This window comes from Neovison vison, chromosome 13, assembly GCF_020171115.1.
Source record: "Neovison vison isolate M4711 chromosome 13, ASM_NN_V1, whole genome shotgun sequence".
Lineage (NCBI taxonomy): Eukaryota > Metazoa > Chordata > Mammalia > Carnivora > Mustelidae > Neogale > Neogale vison.
In genome coordinates, this window is record NC_058103.1 from 142,018,553 (window position 1) to 142,033,668 (window position 15,116).

The 15,116-nt window shown below is 47.5% G+C and overlaps 1 protein-coding gene and 1 long non-coding RNA gene across 5 annotated transcripts in view; one reads left to right on the forward strand and one right to left on the reverse strand.

The window, feature by feature from the left end:
- The window catches only part of SLCO3A1 (solute carrier organic anion transporter family member 3A1), a 301,019-nt gene that overhangs the window by 166,691 nt on the left and 119,212 nt on the right, over positions 1-15,116 (reverse strand). The gene's annotated exons all lie outside the window — the stretch shown is intronic.
- LOC122893832 lies at positions 8,756-11,143 on the forward strand. Its single transcript, XR_006381696.1, has 3 exons — positions 8,756-9,061; positions 10,279-10,525; positions 10,818-11,143. It is a non-coding gene; the product is annotated as an uncharacterized LOC122893832 (long non-coding RNA).

Here is a 15,116-nt window from a genome sequence, read left to right on the forward strand (position 1 = left end):
AGCTTCTGAAGGTGTTTGAATCTGAGAGCCTCATTCCAGAGCTGGGGTGGGAAGGATTCTAGGAAAGAGCAAAAGCAGTGGGAAGGGTCTGATTCGTGCATACGCAGATAAAAGACCTAAACTGGAGGTGGGGTTCGCTCGTATCAGTGCATTCGGCTTGGGGCGTTTTTTTTAATTTTTTTTTTCTTTTTTTGAGGCCAGACATCGAAGTGGAAAAGTCCCAGGAGCCTCTGGAAAGACATCACTGAATATATACAGGAAAGAGCTGGGAGTTCAGAACAGGGCCTTCAGGACACCCAGAGGCAAGAGGAAGAAAGATGAACACAACCAGCTCGAGTCTGAAGCAAAGCATGGGGCGGGGGGTGGCCAGGAAGCCAGGCTTGCTGGAGGCTGCAACCATGGACCCTAGAAACCACAGGAGTCCTCGGACAAGCAGCCTTGGTGCTCCCATTCCCCTCATCTTCTACCTAACAATTATTGCTTAGGTCTGGCAAAGTTGGATTAAAAATAAAGGACAAAATTCTCAAAGTGATTTGGCAAAAATCCTAGCATGACACCGTTTCTCCAAAACCAACGACATCCTCCCATGCCCACTCGGTGACCAGCACCCCCAACGCAATGTCTGTCTCCAGACCAGCTACCTGCTTCCTTCCTCTGGGTTCTCGCCTCCCCACCCTGTGAGTGTTTACACCTACTGGGTGTGCAGCACAGATGTGATAAGCACCGCACGGGAAAACACAGGACCGGCATCCTGGACCCTTTGATCCTACATGATTGCAATTCCGGGGCTGCTCTTTCCTGAGCAAATGGAAGAAATTTTCATTCTCATAACCTTTTTACCATCTCAGCAAATATTTCCCCAAGTGATTATGTTGGAGCCGAGGACTCAGACACTGGGCCTCGGACTCTCTGGATAACCTAACACTGTGACGGAAATATAAAGCAGATTACAGATGTTTATGGATAACGGTTCTGTGACAGTCGTTCATGTCCTGGGCCGGCGTCAGCAAATTGCTTTTTACGAGTAGATAAATAACACTTTGTTTCTTCCACAAAATAATTAAGCGGAGTTAGAGTCGGACTTCAGCGAGATGCAGAGCAACGGAATGGAAATGTCAGGACTTCTCATTACCATTCTATTTGCACCATGACTCGGCAACTCTTTTCCAAATATCCATTATTTGAACTGTCTGCATTCCATTTATTGGTCGTGGTGTCGCTGTATTCATTTTCATAGATGGAGAGATGTGGGATGCTTTCACTCCATCATCCAATCACGTAGTCCATCGATACTGACTGTGCACCTGCTCTGAGGCGGCTGGGAATGGGGGGCCAGGGTGCTGCAGAGGCTGTGTCTGATGTCTGGGAACAGCTCGCACAATGGTAAGGGGACTGTACACATTACAAATTATAAGGTGGTACGTGCATTAAGCAGGACTCCGTGTTAGGAAAGAGAAGGGAGAGAGGCAGACAGAGAAGCCAAGAGAAGCCTATATTCAGGAGGTTGTATCTGTACAAGGCTCTTGGGGAAGAATAAAACCTTGCAGGGGTGAATGCAGAGCAGGACTTTGATACAAGGGCACCGTGGAATGAACAGCAACTTGGTGGGTCTGGGAAACGGTGAACGCTGGTGCTGGCAGCTTCTGCAGAAGGGCCGGGTCTGGATAGGAGCCCACAGGGAAGGGCCAGGTTACAGAGAGCTGAATTTTAATATCCCCACAGGAAGACAGGGAGCCTGAGTGACCTGGTCAAAGACATCAAACTAAGCCCAAGGCAGCCATGAAAACCATATGCAGAACAGACGTGTTTCATCTCTAAGTCTCGCTGTACCCAGGGTGTAGAATTAGAAGAGATCCTAGCTCTCTCTGCTTTACAGGATCCATGGACCAAGCTTGCATCACTGATGTGAAACCAAAGAAGAAAGCTGTTGCGTGTTTAAGGGCGGTAATCTAATGAAAGAGACCAGTGGTTCTCCAAGCAGGGTTGCTGGTCCGGCAGCATCAGCCCCTAGGAACTTGCTAGAAATGCATATTTCCAGGTCATACCCCAGACCTGCAAAATCACAAACTTTGGCGGTAGGGACTACGGACAGTCTGTGTCACAGTAAGTCCCCCATAGTGATTATGACTTTGCTCCAGGTTGAAAGTCACCAACACAAAGGCTCTGGTTATCTCTTGAATGATCTCTATGTTCACTTTTCTTCTGACTCCTTAGGCTGAACCATGTAACAAACCCTTCCTACAGTTCACTTCATGCTTGCTTTTTTTTTTAATTCTAACTTTTTTTTTAAAGGTTAATTATTGATTTTCTTTTTCACTTGTGACTTGACAGTTGATGCCAGACTTCCAATCCAGACTAGCTTTTTTTTTTTTTTTTAAATAAAGGTTTTGTTTATTTTCTGACAGAAAGAGAGATCACAAGTAGGCAGAGAGGCAGGCAAAGATAGAGAGGAAGGGAAGCAGGCTTCCCAGTGAGCAGAGAGCCTGATGCGAGGCTTGATCCCAGGACCCTGGGATGATGACCTGAGCTGAAGGCAGAGGCTTTAACCCACTAAGCCACCCAGACGCCCCCAGGCTAGCTTTTTAATTTGTATCTCCTTCCCATCAGCCCCCAGAAAAACCCAAATCTGTAAATAAAAGCAACTGTTGGTCAGGTAGGGCAGCAGCTCAGCAGTGGGCTTTTCAGGCGAACTCAATTTGCAAACTCAATTTGCGACAAGTGTCTTAAATAGATCCCCTTAATCCCTTCCCACCAAATTCCACATCCCCCAAATATCGCTGGCAGAATGCCTCCAAGCGGGGCTTTTCCATATCTATTATGCCTGCCGACTAATGATAGCGTCTAAGACTCAGGGTCTAACTACTATTTTTTTTTTCTTTCTTTCAGTGCTTGAGAGTAAGTCACAGGTCAGACTGTCATTTGAACTATGGGGACCATATGTAGTATTATTCTTTATTATTATTATTATTATTATTATTATTATTACTATTAATTAACAACAAGTAGATTTCCCATCAATGACACAAAGTCCAAGAGAGCAGAAACTGTCTTGTTCACTGTTGTACCCCAGAGCCTAGGAAAGCACCTGGCACCCAACACGCACTCAGTAAATACACCTGTTGAATGAGTTAAAACATTAGCACTTACTGTGCTCGGAGCTCCAGGAATACGGAAAGAACAAGGCAGATCTATTCTCTTCCTTCACACAGCACCTATCCATGTGCAAAATGCAAGGAAGCAGGTGCTGGGAGGCCCCCAAGATGAGTAAGAAACGGTTTCTGCCTGGGCTCAGGCACGGGCATACTGAGCTGGACAGCGTCTGATCGCCCCAGCCGACCACTCTTCACGTTAACCGCTCCAGACATCTACCGGCGTAACCACAAATGGAGACACACGTACCATATGCCTAAATATTACATGTTGAAAATGAAGCTAAAACTGTTCAAAAAAATATGTCCCAGCCTCCTAATTTTGCAAATGTGTCAAAATTAAAACAACGTAAAAGCAACAGTTCATATCAAATCACCATGGGTTGTACAAATACCCAGAGTGAATCTCATTTCCCACCAAAGGGCTCCAGGGTCCAGCCGAGGAACCAACGTGGCCGCTGGTCTGACAGACGTTACACGTGCATGCACACTGGATTCTGAAACTTACAAAATGTAAGTGTAAGAAGAATGCAAATATCTTGTCGGTTTTTTATGCTGATTGTTCATTAAAATGATATTTTAGCCATACTGGGTTAAAATACATTAAAATCAATCTCACTTGTTTATGTGCACTCCTTTTAATGTGGCCGCTAGAAAGTTACACTTACACCTGCCCCCCACATTCTAGTTCTATGGGCCCAGGCTGCTCCAGGAAGACACAGCAGCAGCCGTGGCGGGAATGGGCACAAGGGAAAGGAACCTGCTGAGCCCAAGGCCAAGTGCCCACAGCTACTCCCTCTGCCTCCTATTCCACCTGCTCTAGACACCCACAGGACAAACGCCCATTTCCTTCTCCTCTTTACTGCGGGACACAGAGAGGCACCTCATCTCCTGGCCAAGGTTTGGCTGCTGCATGCCCACCATTACGCTCCCTAGCCCCCCACTGGGACACCTGGGGGAGAACGAGCCCAGTGGCCGAGAGGCCCCCACCGCACCAAGACATGCCACACAGACTCTGCCCCCAGACGCTCTGACACCCGCCTCCCCGGACTTCACTATTTGACCACCCTCCTCAGAGGAAACTGAACTTGGAAGACCAAGTCCAAACGTGCACTTCTCAGCTGCTTTGGCCCTAGACGCTGGTGATTCCAGAGAGCTGGCCTCTGATCCTGGTGCCTCTCTTCTCCCATCCTGGGCTCCATCCTCCTCCTCAGAGGGCATGAAGACCCAGGACCCCCCCAGGGGCAAGCTTCCGGCACTCGTTGCTCCTTCCATCCCATCTCTGCCAAGAATCGCCTCTTGGCCACTCTCACAGCCGCTCCTGGCAGGACAAGCAGGCCCTGACATAGGGCACCTGTGGCGGCGGGCATCCGGATGCCTCAAGCTTCTGAGGAGCACCAGAGCTGGGGGTTCTGCTCTAACACACAGGGCCTGGGGGAACCCCTGGTGTGGAAAGCCCCACCAGAACAGCTGATGGTACATACACAAGAATCCCAAGTAATCCTGACAGGCAGCAGGGATCCTCAGCCCCTGCTCCTTCGGAAATGTGCTCTGGTACCACCATTCTGGAAAACCTGGGGCAGTGAGTACTAAGCACGAAGGCACACGATAATCCAGAAACCCACTGCTAGAGACACAGCCAACAGAAGCGTGTACACACCTTCATGAAACGCAGGCGCTGCCACACTCACAGAGCCACGGGTCACCAGAGCCCCAGCCGGGACACTGAGTAAAGGCCCCGCAGCAGCAGAGGGGATAACCAGAGGGAGCAAGAGTCACACCACACGGGGCTTTACCGCGGGACAACGAACGCACCGTACCACACCCAGCACAGGGGAACCCAACATACAGGAGAGAAACAGGAGGCAGACACCACAGAGGGCCTGGGTATCATTCCACTTAGATGAAGTTCAAAGACAGGTGGAAGTTATATATAAAGTAACAGACATCAGGGAGGGGTTACTTGGGGGAAAAAAAAGTGGGAAAAGACGAGGGGAGCTAGAATGGAAGCTTCTGGAACCCTCCAGTTCCTGATCGAGGTGGTGTTCACATGGGTGTGTACATTCTGTGAAAATTCATCCAGCTGTACACTTATGACTTGAGTGCTTTCCTCTAGGTATGATATACTGCAACTAAGAAGAAAAAAATTCACTTAAAAAAAAAAAAAAAAAAGTTTCCTGAGGCTGCTGGTTGGCTCAGCCAGTGGAGTGTGCAACTCTTGATCTCAGGGTGGTGGGTTCAAACCCCATGTTGGGTATAGAGATTACCTAAATTAAAAAAAAAAAAAAAAGGACTTTTGCAAAAAAGGCATAGGTTGAAGATAACATCAATAATGCAAACTCAAGTTTAAAAAACAAACAAAAAGGCAGGTCCTCTTCTTTTCCCTGTAAAAGCTTTCATCAGCCATATTACTACATGGTTAAAAACAGTGGCAAAAATTCAGCAAAAAAGATGTGAAATTATGAAGAACATAATTTGAGGTACACGTTTACACTCAAAATCATAAACAATAAACATGACTCTAGGTACCTTTTTGTCTTGAGACAGTATGAAAACATCAGGTTAGCCAGATGGCATTTTAAAATACTGTTTATTTCATCTTTATCGCCTCTCTTTACGTACATATTTGCTTGCTCTGTAATTTACATTCTATATTAAAAGGAATACAAGTATATAATTTGTATACATCAAGTATTATTGCTACTTACAGAAACGCTCACTGATGGGGTTTAGGGAACCTTTCACGTTTGGGAACCCTCATCTAGATGCATGAGCATAAATACACCATATTATCGCTCAGGGAGAAGGCACAGAACTATCTACACTCTGCAAAGTCCGGACTTTTAAAAATTATTTTGGAAATATCCAACGAGGACAGTTGAATGGTGCAGGAAATCCGCTTCAAAAACTTTTCGTTTTTTTTCTTTACTTGTGAAAACACAGCTGAAGAGGGAGGTTATCAAAAGTCACTTTATCTCCCCTTTGAAGCTTCAGAAATAGTCTGGAAAAAGGATTTATGCCTCAGCACGGAGTTCCCACCGCGGCCCCTTGAGAAAAGTCAACAAACTGAGTAGTCACGCAGCCGGCAGCTCTGCCAGGCAAGCAAGTCAAATGAAGGTGCAAACCCCTCTTTTCAGGGGGAACAGCCCAGTGCAGATCTGGCCCTGTGCCCCCCCCATCTGGATAAACAGAACCCCTGTTTGGCTGGAAGAGGGTCAGAGGGGTCACAGCAGAACTGGGAAATCATGGGACGTGATGCGATGGAGCCCCGTCCGCCCTGCTCAGGTCTCTCTCCCTTAGCGACCTTAGCAACCGTCCTAGCAACAGCAGACGTAGGCCCTGTGCAACACATGGGAGCACCCGCCCCGAATTAGAGTAATGTTAAGATACAGGAATGTGCCACGGGGTGCGTATCTTGTAACAGGGCTTCCAGAAGCAGAGAGATCCTTACACCAGCTCATGAATTCCAGCTTCCGTCCCCACCCCTCCCGCGGCCGCAGCAAATTTCACGTTGATCCCGCGCTCCTGTCCATCACCGCTATTTTATCGCTTTTTGTCACAAATATTAAACCGTGGTTTTCACAAAGCTCTAGTCCCCGCGGCCTCCCCATGCCACAAGCAAACAAATGTGCTTTTACGGCCTCAAGAAGGAAATAAGTAATTCACTGTTAAAACTGCGCTGAGCACTCGGGGGAAATTCAGTCTCACGCTTCCTTCTGATGGGTTTCAGCTTTCAATCCATCCAGGAGAGTCAATTACAGATTAAGTTGGAATTGGAAAGAAACTTCCTGTGCTGGCTCAGCTGGGGCGGCTCTCCCATTAGGGCCAGACAAAGGGTGAAGAGGAAGGGCATCCTAGACCCAGCTCTCTGCACAGAGGCAGCCACGGAAGAAGTCTCCAGAAATCAACAGCCCCCATCCCATGACTCTCAGGGCCATGCTTCCAGAAAAACATCAGAGAAAGGCACTGGGACTTGTTATTAAAATTCTTAAGCAAGAGGACCTTTATAAAATGGGAATATTGTAAAAATGAAACGGATTGCAGGGCACACGAGACCATGGCGGCCAAGGGTTCCTGCTCAGTTACGGATCGCTACAGCAAAAAGTCAAGTGCCTCTCGCGCAGCACGGCTTGTTAAGATGGGGCTGTTGCTTCTAACGAGCCCCATTCCCCAGCCTCATGGAAGGCAATCAGGGGATACATGGAGGGGACCCTCCACCTTGGATGGGATGGTTTCTTGCCATTGCTCCGATAAACCCATGCAGGGGATGTCATTCTGCGAAGGGACAGAACCCTCCAAGTCCTGGGAGTCTCAGGGTGGGGCTGACACAGGTAAGCCACACCTGGAGGGAGTCCTATTCTCCTTGGCAGGTGTAGTAAGGAAAGCTTGGGCTTGGAGACCTACAGAGATGCTTTCGAGACCTCGCTGTGCCATTTGGGGCAAGCATTGGCAGCGCCCCACACACCAGCAACCATCAGACACCTTCAGTGTGGCCGGGGCACGGCCCACGTCCACCTGCCATTCTCACCCTGTGCTTTACATGCAGCAAACCATTTATGGTTCCAGGACGCTGGTCTTCCTTACTAAATGCTGCTCTCACAGACACGCTACAGAGAGGGGACCAGGTGGACTGCATTTGGAACTTGAAGCCCTACCATCCCCTTCACCAAGAACACGTTTTGTCGTTTTTCATTTTGGACAATGGCCCAAGATTTTATTTAACAAAGAATTCCCTAGCTTTAAAAATAAAATAAAATAAAATAAAAAATTAAAAAAAAAAAAGTTTGAAAATCACTGCTCTGGGTGGGATTAACCACACGAATGCTTAGAGGACGCTTCAGCGGGGCTCTCAAGGAAAATGTAGAACTGTCTTATCTCCAGGATTCCAGATGGGCCCTCCTCAAAGCCCAGGGCAAACTGTAGAGTTCCTTGAATCAGCACTCCTGGGTGGGCTGAGAATCACCTTACCCCCACGGGCATGGCTCTGATGCTTAAGGGATCTAATGACACAAACGAGGCCACTCTCCGCATTTCTCCTCTAAAGGAATGTGTGGTTGGCAGGACCTGTCCGGGGTCCCTCTCTTGCAACCGTCAACTGTTCCTGCCACAGATTTGGCAGGAACTCCTCCAGCAGCTGCCTGCCGTCACAGAAGCCTGGCTTGCCAACTGAAACGGGGTCCATGCCTGGCGTGCCAAGGCTCTACAGCAGTGGGATCGCCTCATGTGGCGCGGATATGCGTGAACTTGAACAAATGGCACGGGAGGGTACAGAAGAAGGCACAGAGCGCGCGCGGCTTGGTGCCCGGCACGCACGGGGAAACGTACTCTTAACAAGAGGCAGCTGTTCGGGGGATCAGTGAGTGCTGTCTTTAGGCAGGAGCACACAGGGTGCTGGGCAGGGGACTGGAGTCCTGAGGCAGCTTAGAATCTGGGGCAGGAACTCATCGTTTCTACTGATGGCGGGACTCTGCCGCAGAACGGGCTCTGCTGTAACACTGAAACATCTTTACCAACGAAGAACTGAGGGAGTTAGAAAGGGAGGGACCCACGCCACAAAAGCTTTTTGGAGAGGGTGACCAGGCACTTCCAGTTCCCGGAGAGTCAATGATAAATTCTAGGACAGCCTTACCGAGGGAGGATGGGGGCCCGTGAGCAGGGACTGAAGGGCCCCCAGAATGTCAACAGGGAGGAAGCATTCCACGGAAGGGGGGTTGGGGAGGAACCAGAGCAAACAGCTACGAGGTAGCAGAGGCGGGGAGCAAGCTGGGGAAATGTCGAGGAGGCCAGTTTCTCTGGAGCACCAAGGGCGTGAAGAGAGAAGATCCAGACAGACAGCAAGGGCTTCACAGTCTGATGTCTCGTTCTCCTTCGAGTGGGCACCTGTGGGGCTTTCTAAACAGCGGTGTTTGCAGGTAAGTGAGCTTTAGTGGGGAGAGGATGGAGAGAAGGCAGACAGACCTAGGAGAGAAAGGAGGGCCTGGTGGGTGGGACTGGAAACCTGGCATCCTAACTTTCCCACCCCCAGCCCAGTCACTGCCCCGGCCTCTACCCACAGGGCTGCCTATCACTCTGAAGACCGCTGGCTCACTCTCCCTGATCTGCTGTTGAATGGATTGCCTGGATATATATGAGTCCTGGGATTGTCTATTTTTGGCCCTCCCGGGCCAGGGTTAGCAAAGAAAGGCCCAGATGCCAGGCACTTCCATCCGGGTGGGATCCACTGTTCCGTAAAGGGTCACGTCCAAAACCGGGTTCCACCTAAGTTATGGTCCCCTGGACCCAAGAGCCAAAGGGGGGCACCCTCTTTCTCTATCATCACCAGGCACGGTCTTTCCAGAATCTGGAGAAAGTCAGCCCACTGCCTTTGCTCAGCATGTGCTGAATCCAGAAACACAGTTGTTCTCGGGGTGACGTGCATCCGAGGATCACGGGGGTACCCAAGAAACGCATCCCAGCGCACCTGGCCTGCTCTCTGTTCCACAATCATTTCAGGGTGCCAGGAAGCAGCACACAGAGGGAGGCAGGTTTAGACCTCCTGAAGAGTGATCTCTGAGCGAAAGGTATTTATAGTCAAGGAGCCCAGTCTAAAAAGCACCCACTCAAAACCAGAAAGAGCTTGCAAACTCCCTACCGACTAAAGCTTCACCCTTACCCAGCCTAGTATCCCCTCCCCTCCCTCTCCCTTGTTAGCCCGCTCACCAGCCTTTGCTTGGATTCCTTTAAAACTCTGGTTTCCTGCCCACCCCCCATGTTCTGGCCTCTCCAAGACATCCTCAGAGCTGGGATCCACGATGATGTGCCCTTTAAGGCAGGGCGAAGTTCTCCATCTTCCTTACTGTCTCTGCACCCCGAACACTGCATGTTGAGTGCAGGAATGAATCAACACACAAGGGAATGAATGAACATCCCTGGGCAGCGGCATGCGAGCACACCACCCTCTCTGGTCCCAGCCAGTCCCTGAGAACGGTTAAGGGAACAGGAGTCACGTGTACAATGAAGGCTTAAAGGGCCGCGTATGCAGCCACAGCAGGCAAGAAACGTACAAATCCAGGCTCTCGGCTGCCCTGGCCTTTAGGAAGGATTCTAGGGCACCACCTGTGGAGTGAGACCCTGAATTTATTTGTTCCAGGAGGACACAGGTTTTCTTTGCTGGCGAATGTGGAGCGCAGTGCCTGGGGTTTGGCTGACAAATGTGGGCGGAGCTGCTGAACGCCACGATCGCGGCCAACAGTTTGTACCCTCAGTAATGAACCACCACCAGGATCATGAAGGTAATAGACACAAACACTCAATGAGCGGACAGTGGGTGCGAGGCAGGACGGGAAGCACCGGGCACGCACGACTCCCTGAACACTCACGATACGACGAGGAGACAGGTAATATTTTGATCATGATTTTTATAGCAGGTTTAATGAGCATAAGCATCTTGCTCAAGGTCATACAGCTAAGGAAGTGGCAGGGCAGTGATTTAAACCCAGGCTGTCTAATAGCAAATTTACTACCACACTGGGGTGCCCCAGTGTGGTAGTAATTTAATTTAGTTTAATCCCCCCTCCCACCCAAGATAAATGCTCAGACTCTTTGGGGAAGAGGCAGAAAGGAAGGAAGGAAACTCTTTTGGTGCAACAGTTAATGCTAAAACCTGTATAATATCTCCCCCTTTTGCAGACGAGGCAGCTGTCTCTCAGGGGCGTTAAGCAGCAGGTCTGCAGTCAAGAGTGACCACGAGTCGCGGTGAGCGGTGCTGAGAAGGGCAAACGGACTTTGGTAGCAATGACTGAGATGGAGTAGAGACTGGATGCAAAACGGGGGACAGGTGGCTTTTCTCAGTGTCAAACTAGATCAGAGGTCAGCAAAGTTTTCCTGTGAAGGGCCAGGCAGTCAAAATTTGAGGCTTTATGGACAAAAACAGCATTTGGCCAAGACCCATGATCCACTGACGCCCGAACCAGATACAGATGATGATCCCTGGGAAGTTTAAAACCTCAGGGGAGGCGCCCCTTCCTAAGAGCAGCTTTCGCATATGAATTCATTCATGACATCTGAGAGTTTATTTTGTTCTGCGAACCCAGAATCATTAGCATAAATTGTCAAAAGGCGAGCCCTTGGGTAATTATTAAATCGACTCCAGTGGGAAAATTCTAAGGCACGTATAATTTTTATAGTGGGAACACAGAGAAGAATACTTCCTTCTGAACAGGGAAGAAAGTGAGCGCACATTCCTGTCCTCTGAGCCCTGAGTACGGGACACATTCTCAGACAAATCCCGCATCAGAATCCTTCACTCCTCTTTGGTGCGTGGACCAAGGCAGAGGTGAGTTCATGGTCTGGATAAGACCACTGGGTAAGGCCCCTGGGAAGATCACTGGCTTTCATTCCAGAAACCATCTTCCTTGGATGCCAGAAACCTATGCACAGAGCCATTCTCCCTGAAGGAAGAGGGAACTTAGTCCACAGAGGAAAGGAAAAATTAAAAGATTGGAAATGCCTGAATCAGAAATAATCTATCTTTACAAACAGCAATGAGATACAGGGGATTGCAGAAATTGAGGCTATCCCTTACTGGGGAGAAAACCCCTCAGGTAGAGGGGTTTGATTTGTAGATCAAGCTGACTGATAGCCTCCAGAAGACAGGCTTCCTGGAACTGACAGGTCTCAGAAATCTGAAAAACATGGGGCTCCTTGGTGCCTCATATGGTTGGACATCTGCCTTGGGCTCAGGTCATGATCCCAGGTATCCTGCATCGGGATCCCCGCCCAGTGGGAAGCCTGCTTCTCCCTCTCCCTCTGCTGCTCCCTTGCTTGTGCTCTCTCCATCTTTCAAATAAATGAATAAAATCTTAAAAACAAGCAAACAAAAACCAGAAATCTGAAAAACTCCCCAAAAGTGGGTGACACGAGAAAACCAACGAGAAGCACAAAGTGGCATTTGTTTAGAAAATTATCTGGTGGAATAGGATTCAGTTCTCAGTATTTCTACATTCAATATCTGAGTCAATGTTCAATGTTTACTGAGTGCTACCCTGCCTGGCCCCACGCCGGGTTTGAGAAGACGATAGTGGACAAGACAGCCAAGATCCTTGTCCTCAGAGCTCAGAGTCTCCTGGGAGGGCACATTTAGAGAACACATTTTTAACTTCAGCCATTAAAAGGCCATCTGATAAGGTCTGCTTCTGACCCGTTTTTATTGAGGCATCTTAGAGGTCCACATTCCTGGGTACATTCTCAACGGCTTTTTCCTTCCTCCCTAACAAGAAATGAACCAAAATGTACTGTGGTGACTAGTTTCCTCTGGAACTTCCAGGAGATGCCATCTCTACGTGTGCCACTAACAACAGGAAAGGTAGGACGCAGTTGGATAGCCACTTCGCTTCTCCCCGCCTTAGACCATGACAAGGACAGAGGGAGCTAGAAGCAGAAGCAGTGTGCTACCTGCACACAAAAGGGGCAAAGGCTGTCGGGGACCACCTCCGGCCGGGAAAGTCCCCGCCATTACAAGATGGCGCTTGGCTCACTGCCAGCAAAATATGCTGCAAGTAAACACCGAACTTTCTGGTGAAGCCCACCTGAAGGAGGACATAGTCATTGGCTGTTTCAAATTTAATCAGTATAATAACAGGACTCTCATTGGCTCTCCCCATTGTTTGGCCCCTTATTGGTCACCCTGACACATATAAGCTAAGAAAGTTGTCGAAATAAAGAGACGAAGCATTAACACCATGCCAGGCTGGTTGTCGTTCTTGCGGGCCGAGGGCGACAAAAGGCCACGCTGACCTTTGACTATTCCCTCTCCCACCCCCTGCCCCTGCCCAACCCTCCGCCAGAAGACAAAAGCTACACCACTGTAGGAGAGAGTGACTGAGAACTTTTTCCTTTTTGACCTGGATAATTGATCATGGTGGTATAAAAAAACCAAATCAGAACCAGACAACCTCTTCAGATGCTAGAGAACTCAGATTATCCACCCTTCACATGCCTTTACTGAGAAAAGTTTTCAAAGACCTATTCTAGCTAAATCCCTGAAATTCAAGAAGTCGGGGACAGGAATGTCCCATGACACAAAGCAGGGCAAGGAGCAATGACATCAGCTAAATCTAAATAAAGAAGTGTAACTGGTCATTAAAACTGCAGTTTCAAAATAGAATATAAAAGCCAAAAGTGAGGCTTCAAGAAATATTTTATGGTAAAAGTCACTTTGCAATGATAACCTTAGTCTATCTATATAGAGAGTCTATGACCTTGCATTATAATAACAATTGGAAATCAGCAGGGGGCAAGTTGAAAAAAAGAAGAGCAATGAATTTTTTATTTAAGATATCACACCTACCTTCTCCTATTCTTGTGTTTAGTGATTAGACAAATATAAACTTACAGTCTGATGGAAAGCATTATTAGGGCTTAAGACAAGCTATCTTCCAAATCACTGCACAGTTCATAAAGAGAAAGAGAAAACATGAACAGCAAGCACACACAAACATAAAATTCCACATAAAAGAATTTTATACCGGAGCACCTGGGTGGCTCAGTGGATTAAAACCTCTGCCTTTGGCTCAGGTCATGATCTCAGGGTCCTGGGTTCGAGTCCCACATCGGGCTCTCTGCTCAGTGGGGAGCCTGCTTCCTCCTCTCTCTCTGCCTGCCTCTCTGCCTATTTTGATCACTCTCTGTCAAATAAATAAATAAAATCTTTTAATAAATAAATAAATTATATACAAAAGAATTATATTAAAATTCCATGTGAAAGGACAAAAGAAGTACGCCAAACTAGAATTATACTAAAATCCAAAATGAGTTTAAAAAATAAATAAACCACAACCCAATTACATGCTGATTGACAAAGCACACAGAAGAACTAGGTGATGGAACAATTAAAAAAAAAAAAAGAAAAGAAAAGACAAATTTCAGGCAACAAAGGAGAACAATATTAAAACAGAGACAAAGCGAAATTCATATTAAAAGAGTATTACCCAGCAGTATACAATGTAGCAATCCCACACATGGGTATCTCCCTGGGAGCAATGAAGTTAGAGACCTGTGGGCAAGTGTTCACAGCAACATTATTCATAATAGTCAAAAACTGGAAACAACCCAATATCCCTCTACCAGCAAATGAGCAAACTGCAGTACGTTCACACAATGGAACACGATTCAGCAACAGAAAGGAATAAGTTATGGCTGGATGTGCTCACAAGCCTAAATCTCAGAAGCATTAAGGTGAATGTTAGAAGTCATTCCACAAAAGGCCAGAAAGCTGTGCCTACAGGAACAGAAATCAGACCAGTGACCACCAGGTACTTGGGGGAAGAAAGAGGGGACTGAGAAAAAAAACAAAAACAAATAAACAAACAAAAACCACTTTTAAAAGTGATGAAACTTCTCTTTGTTCTTTCTGTTTTGTTTTGTTTTCTTCTTTTTTAAGAGACAGAGAACCTGCATGAATGGGAAGGGTGCAGAGGGAGAGAGAATCTTAGGCAGCTTCCACTCTCAGTATGGGGCCAGACAAGGGGCTCTGTCCCCCTCCCGATCCTGATGGAGAGTCAGACACTTAACTGACTGAGCCACCCAGGCGCCGCAGGGAACTTCTAGATCTTCATGAAGGGGGAGATTCTAACACTGTGCGCATTCATCAGAATTCATCAAACTCTCCACTTGAGAGAGTTAATTCTTTTGTATGTATGAATACCTCAGTAAATCCAACTTTAAAAAAAAAAATAAAAGAAAAAATAACAAGAGCAATCAAGGTTCTTTGATAGAAGATACACTGTGTGAAGAAAGAGTCTTTTATTTTAGCATCTAAAAATTAAAACAGGGAGCAGTTGGAGAGGTCATCATCACACGGGTGGGTTTAACACTTCTTTGATCAACCAGAGTTAAAAAAAAAAAAAGAGAGAGAGAGAGTATCATTATTTAACAAAATCATAATGAATAAGTAAAAGGTAAAAGCAGTAGCAAACTCAGCCAATGGGG